This window comes from Cygnus olor, chromosome 5 (genome assembly GCF_009769625.2).
Source record: "Cygnus olor isolate bCygOlo1 chromosome 5, bCygOlo1.pri.v2, whole genome shotgun sequence".
Classification (NCBI taxonomy): Eukaryota; Metazoa; Chordata; class Aves; order Anseriformes; family Anatidae; genus Cygnus; species Cygnus olor.
Window position 1 is genome coordinate 32,625,217 of NC_049173.1, and position 13,447 is coordinate 32,638,663.

A 13,447-nucleotide genomic window follows, 5' to 3' on the forward strand; every position below is an offset into this window, starting at 1 on the left:
TGATTTCTATCAGAGAAAAAAAAGATCAGTTGGATCAACATAACAGAAAGGCCCCCTGTTGTATTTAATTTCCTCTGGGATTTCACAGCCCCTCTGTGGACCATATGAAGCTGTCCTTCAGCCAGATAATGCCTGTGAAATTCTGCTCCCCGATGAAGTTTAAACACTACAGATGGGCTGTTAACAACAAACAATCATTCCACTAATCACTCCAGTAACAGCCAGTAAATCTGGCCGGGGTGGCTGTGGAGCTGGGCTCCTGATGCCACAGGGAACCTGCTTCCTTTGAGGCACATCCTCCTATTCAGAAGTCAGATCGCTAACTTTTCCATTTGCTACAACAAAGCACTGGTTGGGCAGGGAGAAAAATTATGATTGCCAAACACCAGCTGAAAAATTATCCCATTTGTTGGCAGATTGAGGCTTCTGGCTCACAGAGAGGAAAGAAAAGACAGATACATTCAAGTGACTGTATTACACAGACGGAACTGTGCAACTTAAATGAACTGGAGAGAGCTCAGCCGAGTCAGACTGGGCCCCCCCCCGCCTGCAAAAGCATCTGGGTGGGCAGAAAGGCATTGAAAGCAGCATACTGAAATACCAAGAGCAATAGGGTATGGGTGAAAGAGAGTGGGAGAGAGCACGCAGGTCCTGGAGCAGAGGCATGAACGCCAGTGCATTCCAGTGGGAGAGCCGAGCTCGGGAAGGAGCCCAGCTCCTGGAGGAGCAGGGGGTGCACACAGGCCTTTCTTTCCCCACCTCTGGGACTGACGGAGGTGTTGGCCAGAGGACCCCGGATGTCGGAGCCTGCAGGTTCCTGTTCCTACAGGAAGGTATATTTGTTTTACCTGAGCACAATATCACTCTGTCAACATTACGCAGGCTGTCAGAGTGCAGGGTGAGGCTGGGGAGCGAAGGAGGCTCCACCTGAACAGACCCACGCTTCCCACAGAGGGGGAGAGGGAGGCAGTGAGCTGCTGCAGTTTCCATCACGGCAGTGCCCTTCACACCCTAACATCGTCCCTCAGCCACTCAGTTTAAAAACCAGATGCGCACTCGGCTGCCTGGAGTGACAGACAGCCCGACACACTGCCATCCCAGGGAGGGCAGACACTGCTCGTGCAGGTACGGCGGCGAAGGCGCACTCATGCTAAATCCCAGAGCTGAGGCCCTCCTTGGGATGCCGGGGCTGAAGTTTCCTCCACTTGTTCCCATACCGGAAGCAGGGCTGGCGAGGCAGCTTGGTAAAAGCTACCCAGCCATTTCCAAGTTGCCTAGAAGCATTTCTGCGCTTGAATTGAGCGACAGCAGACACCTCCCATCTGTGCTGAGCATAACCGTTCTTTGGAAGGAGCTGAGTCAGCAGATGGAATTGGGTTAGATATTTATCTAAAAAGCCCTGGCAAACCACGTTTTGGCCTATCCTACAGCACAGAGGGGTAAGAGAGTTTGGAGTCCTGAGCATTAACCCCAGAGAGTGCCTGCTCATGTAACAGCTGTTCTTTGTCTTGCTCTCTCCAAACAACACAAGCAAACACAGGATATGAACATGATACCCTTACGGTAAGGGTGAGAATGTAACCGCGGAAAAGTGAAGGGATTCAGACCTCTGGCTGCCAGTGCATCACGAGACCACAGCAGAGCCGAGATCTGACACGAGGCCTCCAAATCGTATACGTACTGTCACAGCCATCAAAACTAGAGTGACCACGTAACCCTCTAAGAGAAGCGGGGCTGGATGGACAGCTGCAGGGAGAACCGTCTGTGACTCCGCCATATGCTTCACATTTCTTTCACAACTTTGCATTAACAAAGGCAGAGGTGGGAGTGAAGACAGTCAGGGAGAAGATGCATTTATGCATTAGTTCCACTCACTGTCTTTTAGCAGCTTGCCACCCACACTCAGAACAAGGATCTTGGTCAATCAACAGTCTTGTCATTGTAGGACAAACCCGCCCAGAGGCAAGAGGAGGAGATGTGCCTCTGGGTTTACTCTGAAACCAAAAAATTGCCCCAGCAGTGGCTAAGGGGTGAGACATCAGTAATGAGAGGAAGAGGCTGAGCATCAACTCAGGCACAAAAATCAGCAGAAGTCCTTGCGGGTTTGTGGTTCTTCTTTTAGACACCCCACAGCAGGCTGTCAGCAGGACCTCCCTGCGTCCAAGTGAGGATGAAGAGGCAGCACCGTTCTTCCAGAGATGCAGGAGCTCAGCTCCCCTGAAGCCTGCTCTCTCCCAAGAGACAGAGACAAAGCAGCCCCTTTTCATCTCCCATCAATCACACAGAGCTAGAGATTGCTATTTTATTCAGAAAAGGAGGCAAGAGGCAAAGGAAAATAGAAGGAAGGGTAAACCAAGGATAACAACATGGCTTTGTAGCTGGCTAAATCCACAACAGAGACTACAGGACAAGCAGGAAAGTACACCACTAAGTCCCAAGAAGATTGCTGTGTCTGCTGGGTGGGCTTTGTCCCCTCCTGATGCCAACAGGTATCATTAGCTTTAGGATAAACTTCTGATTACTAATGGTACCCATGGGTGTAACCACATGGTAACAGGGAAAAGTGTCCTCTTGTCCTGATCCAACTGTGGTGGGCACAGTGAAGAGCAGCCCAGAGCTATTTTGGACAGTGTCATCAAAACCACTGCGAGTTAGCCTAGATCGAGCCTGCTGGCCCAGATCATACAGACTCTGTGCCACCCATTCTCAGCGGGAGAGCTGCACTTATCTGGCAAAACTCAGAGAAGGCTTCAGCTGCTCTCTTCCCTATCGTGTGTGAGTGAATGCTCTGGATAACTGCAGGTCCCAGGGTGCAGTGTCTTGGGGCTGTGTGGATCAGGTGAGGCAGAGCATGGCAGAGTCAGTGCTCCTAGTTTCTGAGTGATAACAGGAGCTGGTTAATTGCCTGACCAAATGAGCTGTAGTTTTACGCTGGCTGGAAGCCGACGTGCCTGGGAAGGTGCTGTACCTGCCCTTCCTTCCCACACGGACTGGGGCAAGCACAGCTGAAGGCCTGCACGTGCTACCACTAAATGGAATGACTGTGTGGGGCTGTGGAGAGATTTTTGTGATACCACGGCAATGAACATCTCAGCAGACCAGGGGCACGTGTAAGTAGAAGGTCCAAGAAAGAGTGCACAGGCATTGGTGGGGATGGTGGGATGTACAGAGACGCAGAAGCAGAGCAGGCTCATCACCTCACACCGTCTAGGCTCTCTCTTCAAGAGCATCTTCTAGCCAGCTCCCGCTCCTGAGGGAACTGGCCAAGCATTACTAATTGTGACAGTGAAGGGACCTGCAACTCTGCTGAGATCGTCCTTTAAGATATCTCAAGTAGCTTTCATGCAGACGGGCCTGGCTTGAGCAAGGGGGACCAGTCAACTGGGAAACGTGATTCCTTACCATCTTGGGCCAGAGGGAGCGGGTGTGAAGTGTACTGGGGGAAAACAGCTTCCAGATGGGATACGGAGCTCACAGCACAGTCTCATTTTGCATTATTCCCTCCTGCTATCTCCCCCTCCCTTTCACACCCTCCTTCCTTCTCCTTCTAACTATGCTCAAAAGCCAAGAAATAGCACGAGATGTGTTTCCAAAGCTGTATTACCAGTGAGCGGTCAGGGAGGGGGCAGCCAAGGGACAGAAACGCAATGGCGAGGATGTGCTGGATTTCCTGATCCAAGCCTGATTTCTAGCTGCCCATCCCCCTCAGCGTGGTTCCAGGAGGATGGGGAAGCAGTGCCCAAAGGGGACAAACCTGGGTGTGCAGGTACAGGGGAGGCGATGACCCCCCTGTCTCCAGGCAGCCCGAAGCTGCTCTGATGCCACAGGAGAATCTGCTCAGGCTGAGGCCACCTCAGCTGCAGGGAGAGTGCGAATCTGTCAGCTGCTGGCTCCTGCTCCCTCCCACTCCTGGTGACCGACATAGGCACCGAATCTTCCAAACATATTTCCACCACATGTTTTCATCCTGACCTCATGCTTAGGGTTGTCTAAATAGCAAACTGCGTGTGCGTGCGTGCACTTCTCATTCGAACACCCCTTCCTGTTGTACAGCAGTTATCTTGGGAGCTAATGTAAGGCATCCAGACATCCAAATGCAAGCTCTCTATTTGCCCCCACCCAGAGCTGGTGTTGGACCTCTGGGGGCCCCCAAGCAGAGACTGAAGCATTGAGCTTTTTCCACTGCCAGCTGTGCATGGGGCACCTTGAGGTGCCACTACAGTAGCCCAGTGGCCCACAGACAGCTGAAGGAGGGGACTGTTTCCTCTCCCTGCATCCTCTTCTGCATTGTGGTCACTTCTGTCTCTCCCTTTCCCTTTCACACATCCATCCTTTGATGGTGACTTTCCTCTCCCCACCTCCAGCAGAGTTGTTTGGAGACAATCTCCCTTCAGGATCAGTTTAGTTCTCACAGCCTCCATGCTCCCACTATGATGGTCTCGCTCCAAGGAGAAAGCAGCAAGGGGCTAATCCAGCTGGGCGGCAGCCCAGGCCCAGGAGACGAAGGGCCTTTGCAGGTTGGAGGTTCTGCTTGTGCTGGCAGGCAGTGCAGATGAGGAGGGGATTCTTCTGACTTTTCTCTTTTATTTTTGAAAGTATTTTTCCTCTTTGCTTGCCAAGATAAATCTTCTGTCCCAGCTGTGACATCTGCATTTCCCTTCTCTGCTTTCACTAAGGAATGAAGCCCCCTGCACTCCAGCTTCACAGCCGAGGTTTCCTTTACATTCCAGGAAAGAAGAGCCCATACACTCCAGACAGTCCTTCTGCTCGCTTTAAAATGCAGCGAATTGCAGAGCTTATGAAAGTGAAGGTCTTGAGAGCATTAACAGGATCCATGCAGGATGGACAGATGCTGTGCACACTTCTCCTCACGGTCTAGTTGGTGCATGTGCACCCCCATGGGGCACAAGCGGCCATCGAACCACCTCTCAGCTCTCTCAAACCCCTCTGGTGCCCCTGTGTCCTGACCTGCTTGGCTCTTTGTGTCTCCTCTCACCCCTCATGTACCACAGCTCCCTGCTGCTCCACTCCTGCTCAGCCCATGCCCCTATTCTGCCTAGGCAGTTTGCCCCCTACTGTCATTATATCTCTGCATGGCATGGCTGAAGCACTTCAACCTGAACCATCTGCAAACCCCAAAGCTATTTCCCTCCAGCATTCCAAGCAGCAGCAGTCCTGTCTTTCTGAGACTGCCAGTAATGCCCAGGTAACCCAAGATGATTTTCAGTTTCGTGACCTCGGATTGCACATAAACCAGACACCTCCCTGACACCCAGCCTCCAAGCGGCAGAGGGCTTAGCTCAACCTTATCTGGAACCAGCCCAAGATTTTATTGCCTTCTGTAGAATAATGCAGAATGACAGGAAAAGGGGTGTGTAGGTGGGGTGTAGTGTCACTGAAAGCAAGGCAGGGGACCTGCTTCCCCACAGCCGAGCTGTGCCATCCCCGCAGGGCACACAGCCCCTCAGAGCGAAGGTGCTTCGAGCTGTAATTCTTTGGAAGCAGCCTCAGCCATGTCCCCGCTGCCTCGCGGAGTCCCGGCAGAGCTCCTTGTGGAAACCTCCTTCCACCGAGCACCTGTGCCAAGGGGCCTGGATTTACAATTTCCAGCGCTAGGCGCCACAAGACCTAGGAGGGACGACGGAGGCTCAAGACACGATCAGGGGAAGGCGATTGCGGGAGCGGCGCCAACACGAGGCGCTCCCTTGGGGCCCTGAAGCGAGGGAGGCGAGGGCAGCCGGGGTCCCCGGGGACCCGCAGCCCCCTCATGAGGCGGCATCGCCCTGGAGGGGGGAGACCGGGGGCTGAGGGGGGTGCACTGTGGGTGCTGTTGGGGGGTGTGTGGGAGGGGGGGCACCCCGCCATCACCGGCGGTTAACGGTCGCCGCCGCGCGCTTCCAACGGCCGGCAGCGGCCGCAGCCCATTGGCCGGCGCCGCCGAGCGGCGGCCAATGGGAGGCGGCTGCCAGGAGCCGGGCGGTGGCGGCGGCGGCGGCGGCGGCGGCGAGGCGGGCGGGAGGAGTGCAGGGTTAGGACGGAGCGGCCCGCGGGCCGCCGCCACACGCAGCGCCTCGACGGGGCGCACCGAGCCGCCACCGGCTCCTTGCCCGTGCCTTTGCCCCGTCGCCCTCACGGCTCGGCTGGGCACTGAGGCAACCTCACGGGGCAGCGCCGGGAGGGTGAGGGGGCGAGAGGGGGGCGCAGCCCCCCTCTCGCCCCCTCACCCCCCCGGCGCTGCCCCGTAGGGCGGCCTCGTCTACCCAGCGGGCGTAGGGCGGCCTCGTCTACCCAGTCATTTTCCCCGCAGAGGCACCTGCTACCCGGCTCTCCACACGCTCCGGGGTGGGAAGCAGCCGTTTGCCGGCTCTGCACGAGACTCGCGGAGCCTGTGGAGACGGGAGCGTCTCCTCCCAGCAGCAGCGCCCTGGAGGATAAGAGGAATGCCTCTGCCTTCCAGTTTGCTCGCGCTGCGTGTGCGCTACATAGGCCCAAATTTCCTTTGGCTTACTTTGACTCGGGTAATAAAAAAAAAAAAAATTAGAGCAGGATTTAAACGGTGTACAGAAGTGGACGTAACCCCCTCGGAATGAAACATTTAGATCAGCTGTTCTTAACTGTCATTTGGCAGAATACGGGGGGGCTATTTCTAGGAGTCCGTGGAAGGCAATTAAAAAGTTTGGGGCTTTCACAGTCTTCTTTTGAGCTCTGAGAACCAAAGATACCTGCCTACTACAAAAAGCAGCCTGCATTTCTGAGCCATCGTGGTGGCTGGTGGGCTGCACTCGAATGGAGGTAGATAGGGGTATTCCCCATGGGAATGCAGGTACCCCCTGGGCAAGCCGTCTGGGGTCTTTTCCTCTGCTCCTCACACTGCGGCAGTGCCAAGAGAAAGAAGTCCCTGCCTCCAGGTCTCTGCCCCCTTCCCTGAATTGGTGCTTTACCTCTTTGTGTTGACGTGGCAGCCTCTGCTGAGTTTGCAGCAGGCTTCCAAACCCACCCTAACTACTCAGTGATGGGGCCCCAGGAGTCCTTCAGCTGCTGTAGTTTGGGAGGTGGTCAATGTGAACTTTCTCTCATTAGGTGTGAAAATGCAATGCATCAGCTTTGGGAAGGCCCCATCTGCTACGTTACCCCAATCCACCTCCAGCCAGACCTACCCTTTGCAAAGCCCATACACATATCCCTTCTCAGTCCCCGCAGAGCCACAGCAGCCAGAACACACTTGGGTTTCTGCAGCCATGCCCGTTGGCGTGCAGCACCCCTGCACAACCCAGAGGTGCAGCTCAGGCCCAGCCCAGAAAATCTAGAGCCAAATGTACCATGAGAAAGCCCCCTCATTTTAATTGTGTGTGGCAGGTCTGCCTGGACAGCTTAGGGAAAAAATCTTGATGCACTGCAAAAGTCCAAATAGCAAACAGAAGGCTAGAACGTGTGAGAAAAAAGGAAAAATACCGTGAGTAAGGCTATGCCACGCTATGGCAGGGCTTCATCTGAGTTCCCTCCTGGTCACAGAGGTGCAGAAAGCATCGGCTCAGATGAGTAGAGGTCCAGGAGGTCTGCACAGAAAGACTGGAGCTGCTGAGGGACACCAGGAGGAACCTGTGGTCCAGGGCAGTCACCTGGGAGTGCCTGTTTGTGTCTCGCTATGGTCCTGGCGGAGAGGGACCCATGGTGCAATGAAAGGCAGCAGGCAGGGCAAGAGAAAGAAAGTGCTGCTTTACTCTGCGTGACTCTGTGAACTACACTGCTGTGCTGCAGGGAAGCCGAGGTCGCAGTATCCCGAAAGACAAAATAAAGCATGAATGAACAATGCAATTAAAAATCAATTGGAAAGGGTACAACTGCTCAAGCCAGTCACTAGTCGGGGGGATGGGGAAGTTTGTTCTGTAACTGAAATAAACTAGAATAAACACCACTCCAACATTTCTTCCAGCTTTCTTGGAAGCTTCTGGCCCTGTCCAGGACTGGGTTGGAGCCACCAGAGTCGGCAGATCTCTGCTCTTAAATGGCTCTTCACCCCCATGTTATTATGGGCCTTTTTTCTGTATCTTGCATGAAAGGCAATTGAAGCAATGGGAAAGGTGCCCTAGGAGATAGAGGAAATCTGCTTTGTACGATACCCAGAGCAGGAAGAAAGATCTGTATTATCTTTACAATCACCTTCATTTGTCTCATTGAAACCATTTCTCTTTAACAGTCGGAGAACAAAATCAGAGATAATCCACATTTTGTCCCCTGTCAGGTCCCTGGAGAGCCATAAAGAAAAGCCTTGGAAGAGGATGATAGCAGTACTCTGTTCAAGTCCAAAAGCTGAGGCATGTAGCTAATACCAAACATTACTGGTGGGTTTCATTCCTTGGGCCTTTGGAAAGGGCAATTACAGAGCAAGTAAATCTGGACCAGCTGATTCATGACTCAGGGATGTGAGGGGTTTTGACTCAAAATCTTCAGAGGTCGAGAGCTGGGACTCTCTTTAATGGCAAGGCTGGGCAAGAGACGGGTTTTATGACCAGCATGCTGAATGGGGTCCCACCAGCTGCTGAAGCACTTGTTGTCTCTACGGATGTGATATGTGCAGGCGTCCCGGCGCTGGAGGAGCCCTGCGTGAGCTGGGATGGGACAGGGCACTGTCTCTTGCTGTCTGTGCGCGTGCATGTGTGTGAGACGCTCCTGCTTCTGGGCACCAGGACTGTTTTCAAAGCAGTTCAGCTTGGAATGCAGATTTCTGACCTGCTGCCAATATCCCAGTGGAAAATCTGTGCCCTGAGCAACAGATAGGAAATTAAACTTCAGCTCCAGTGCTGAGGGTATCATTTTCACCTCAGCAGTGGAGCTGCAGAAACAAGAGTCTCTGGAGGATGGGGAAATCCTTCCTTCAGGACAGCAACACCTTTCAGGCCACTCCTCACTACTGGGGCAGCCTGGATTAACTCCATCCTCGGGGAGCACAGAGGTGTGGTGTTACTGAGCAAGGGGTCAAGGCCCCACGTTTCCAAAGACAGGGATGGAGATCTGACTGGTCAGAGATAACACAGCCACTTCAGCCATGGGATGAAAATCAAGGCTGAAGGAGAAAAGCAGCCTCTGACAACCCTTTTCCAACACCTGGCTCTCCAGCCATCCGCTCTCCAAGGACTTCTCTATGACAAGGCCCAGCAGCTGAGCTCCCTGTAGCTGGTGAAAAGAAGTAGAAACCTGAAAATGCCTGGGATCAGTGCTGGAGTGTCTGTAGAAATGTGTGGATTTGAGAATCTGTTCTTTGGATACGCCTGGAGCAGAACTAGGAGCAGATGGGTGGCTTCACAGGTCTTAGGGCCTGGGGGAATTAGTCTGGTAATAATATACAGATCCTTACCTAGCTGAGTGGTGGAACTATATTCATGTCTCCTGCTTCAAACTCATTATCTTTAACTGAGCTTCACAGAAAGAAACATCTAGTCTCAGTAAAAAAGCCTTCAGAGAAATCTACCTCTTTCTAACAAAAAAAATAAGTCTTGCAGAAGCTAACTACATTCACCAAACAAATGAGTCATTTCAAACACTGACTCTAGCTTAAATCTCCAGACAAAGCATTTTCTTGGGGTTTTTGCTTTTAGATGTTACCAGAGATCCTTCTGAAAACAAAACCAAGTCACTTTTCAATCTGCGTAGTGTGTCATGGCATAGCCACTCTACCAGGTTGTTCTGCAGGCAGCAGAAACACCACTGGTCTCATTGCAGGCAGGGAGAATTTGGATACCTGATTAATGACGGCAGGCTGTAGTCATGTAAGTCCATGATAGCAGCAGATTCAAAGATTAAACTGCCTTCTGTATAATTAATTACTAGGTTTTAACATAATCAAAGCACAGGTGGAAGTGAGTGCTTCCTGTGGCAAGAGAAGTTACAGCCCTGCCACAGTGGCTTTGTACTGCAAGACAGTAACAAAGACTGTGAGAAAGCCAAGATGGAATCTGCAGTGGTTTGGCTTCCAGGCATCCTTTCAGATAGGGCCTTATTCTGCATGTGTATGATCCAGGACCAGAAGCAACAGCAGGCTCTTAGCATCCATCTTGGTTTTATGTGCAACAAAAGAGAAGAAGCTTCAGTGAAATCTTACCCCTCTGTACCTTAATCCTGATGCCAAGTGACTTTCCCTAAGCATGGAGCTCTCCATATATACGAAATCCTTCACAAGTGCCCGGTGCGTGTCCCAGCACAGACGCACGCACCCAGCCTCTATTCCTGCCTGGGTGCTCACAGCCCCAGACCTCATGCAACCCTCTTCCCTCACGCTCCTCCATCGCCTTGCTCCCATCTCCTCCCTCTGAAAGGGTGCACACATCTGGGTTGCCTTTATTGTGCGATAAATCTCACCCTGCATCTTGGGTTCATTTTCTGAAAGTTTTGAATGGTGTCTTGGAAATGCTGTTGGACAATAGGAGCTCTTTGAACCCAGGCCAGCTGGACGGGGCTCCTTGCATTGCAGCTGACATGCAGGCTTTGGCAGTCTTTCTCGACTCTTTCCTCTCCTCTTTTCTTTACAGCATTTGAATTGTCCTCAGACTTTATTTTTGGAGCGGGCAGTGCATTTCTGCATCTTTTCATCATTATATTATTATTAATTATGTTTGTGACTATTTCTCTTTCTGCTGGCACTCCTGGGTGGATCTCGCCTCTCTCACTTAATGTCTTGGGTAAGACTACCTTGGCTGCAACCAGCCTAAGCAGTGACTCAGAATCCCTGGCCTGCTCCCAGGAGAGATGCAAGAGTTTTGCCAGTTGCTTTATAAAGAGGCCATCGTTTTCCTCAGCTACTCTCTCACTCAGCAGAGCTGAGTTGGGTGGAAAAGCTCGGTGCTGCGGTTCCAGTGAGTCCATCCCAGCCCTTGTGGACTGGCCGTCTCCGGGGTGTTACTGAAAGCAGAGCCCTGCTCCCTCCGGATGCAACCAGGGCAACCTCTGAGCCAGGCGGTGGGATCCTCTGCTGAACAGCGTTTGGCTCCCTGGGGGTCACTGCTCTCCACTTCCCCGTCCCCTGGGCCCTGAAGGAAACAAAGCTAGGCAAGGCATGTGGGCAGGATGAGGCATCGCGAGGGAGGGAATACTGTCTGCGACTGTCAAACTATTGCCTAATGGCCCATCACACAGCTACCCACATCTCGAGTCAGAGCGGAGAGCAGTGTGCTCTGAAGCAGGCCCCTCGTATGGCTGGGTGTGAAGTTTGCTTGCAGCAGGGGTAAACTGTACGGAGAGAAATCCCACCTAGAGAAATCACACCAGAGGTGTGCAAACAGCATGCTTTTTATGGAGGCTGAAGTGCATACCCTCTCCGTCTTGTGTGCCAGGAAGGACTCAGGAAGAAAGAAATGGCCTGCCCCAGTGAGGCACGGCCGCCTCTGGCAGAGCATGTGGGGAACACAAGTCTGAATCTGTCCCATCACACTGCCCTGCCTCCAGGAGCACGGCCGTGCCCTGGTAGTGGCACCGAGTGATGGAGGTAAGGGGATCACTGTCCTCACTTTCTCCCCTTCCCACCTGCTGGGATGGGAAGCCCACCTGCTTCACAGAGCAGCCGAGAGCCCCGGTGCTGCCTTTAGCAGAGGAGAAGGACTGAGATCATCTGTTGCTTTTTGCTCACATCGACCAAAAGGAGGAATAGGTCGTGGGCCAAATAAAACTCTCCTTCCTCCCGTCCTACTGCAAGACTGAGCGGGCCAGGGAAGCCCATGAGGAAAGGGGTGGCCCGCCAGCCTCTCCCCACAGCCCTCTCTGCGCCGCTGTTGAAGGCCGAGATGACTCCTGGGCTCAGCTGCAGCTGCCTGAGCACCAGGCAGAGGTGTCGTCTTCTCTCCAGATGCGGCACGGTGCGAACCACAGCCGGACCCCTCCCCAAATGACGGGCTGGCTTCTGCTGGCCTCTGCCGGGTGGCATTGCTTCTTCGGCTTGAGGAATGCAAACCGCCTGAGCTGCTCTTGAGGATCGGCCAGGAAAAGTCCACAAATAGCAACAGGAAATCAAAATGCCCGCTCCAGACATGCACCCGATACGAGGCCATCCAGAGCAAGGAGAAAAATCAAATGCTGGACGATGGAGATTACATCATGCTGTGGATAAACCTGCGAGCCCGTCCAGCTGGGGCCATGCCAACAGGTCCAGATGGCTCAGGAATGCTAACTGCATAGCTACCTCTCTCTTGTCTTTGCTTTTTCTTCCCTCTTTCTTTCCCTATTCCCCATCCCTCCTGGCCTCTTTCCCTCTTCCCTTTCCCAGAATAAATAAGTAAAAACTCTGGCAACTCTACATAATCCAATTTCATCAAATATCAGAAAGGCATCTGAGAACGGTGGACGGGCACTACTCAGGGCATGGGTCTCTGGCTCCTGCTCGTCGATGCCCATGCTGCTGGATGACTGCACCACGCTGGGGCTGACACAGTGATGTGAGCTTTCATCTCACCGGGGACTTCAGCCCCTGGCTGCAAGGGAGGATGCTGCCAGGGCAGCTCCCCTGGAGCCTGGAGCACGCAGGAGCATGAAGAAATGAGCATTGCTGCCGCTCTGCTGCAGCGTACCCCAGCTGCTCGCAGCTGCCACGGACTGCTCGCCGTGACTGCAGCACCGGGGGCAGGGAGAAAGCAGTTTTGCTGTCGGAGTTTGCAGCTGCTAGCTGCCACCCGGGCACTAATTAGTGACAAGGAAACGAGCGCAGCACCCTGTGCTCTGTGCCCAGAGCTGACCAGGCCAGCGCTGCTCCCCGTCTGTCTCCCAGTGGGATAAAAACAGGGCTCGAAGACATGTAAGGAAGGAATTAAAGGTGTGCGCTCTGCCGGGCCTGAAAAAGGGCTGCAGGCCATTTGCTTGTTATTTAATGCTAATCCAGCTGTCGGACCGCTGCCAATTATCTTTGACAAATCCTGAAGAGCAGGAGAGGCAGCAGAGATCGGGAAAACAAACTTATCATTGCTCTTCCCAGTGTGCAATAGCAACCCTAACTTTAAGCAGTTCAGGCAGACTTTCTGCGGGGAAAGGGCACCTCCGAGGAGAAAGGGAAAGCACAAAACCATGCACTGAGCAGCAGGAGTGACCGAGAGGGACTGCCACGGGCCTTTAATGCCCTGCTAGCGGGCTGACAAAGCCATGGCACTCTGGTACACTCAGCTCGTGACCTCCTTAGACAAAGACCAGTCCACACATACTTTGGGAGCCTGGTAACTCGGCACAGCCCTAACCAAGCAGCAGTTTTGGGCAGAAATGTAATGGGGTGCTCTCAGCAAGTTGCCCAAACCCAGGGTGAAGTTAAGTTTTGCAGCTCGGCCAGGATCTGGTTGTTCAGTGGAGGATGAGGTATGAGTACAGCCCATTCACTGGATTTATAAAGCACAAATTGTTTGGTTTTCAGTATGGCCCAAGGAAGCCGGGCCAGCAACAGTATGGGCCAAGTACTTCAGTTTAAATCCTGACGCTG

At 53.1% G+C, this 13,447-nt stretch overlaps 1 protein-coding gene across 3 annotated transcripts in view; it reads right to left on the reverse strand.

Annotated features, from left to right (window-relative positions):
* Positions 1-13,447, reverse strand: part of CREB3L1 (cAMP responsive element binding protein 3 like 1) — a 45,207-nt gene that overhangs the window by 22,207 nt on the left and 9,553 nt on the right. The window lies entirely within an intron of this gene.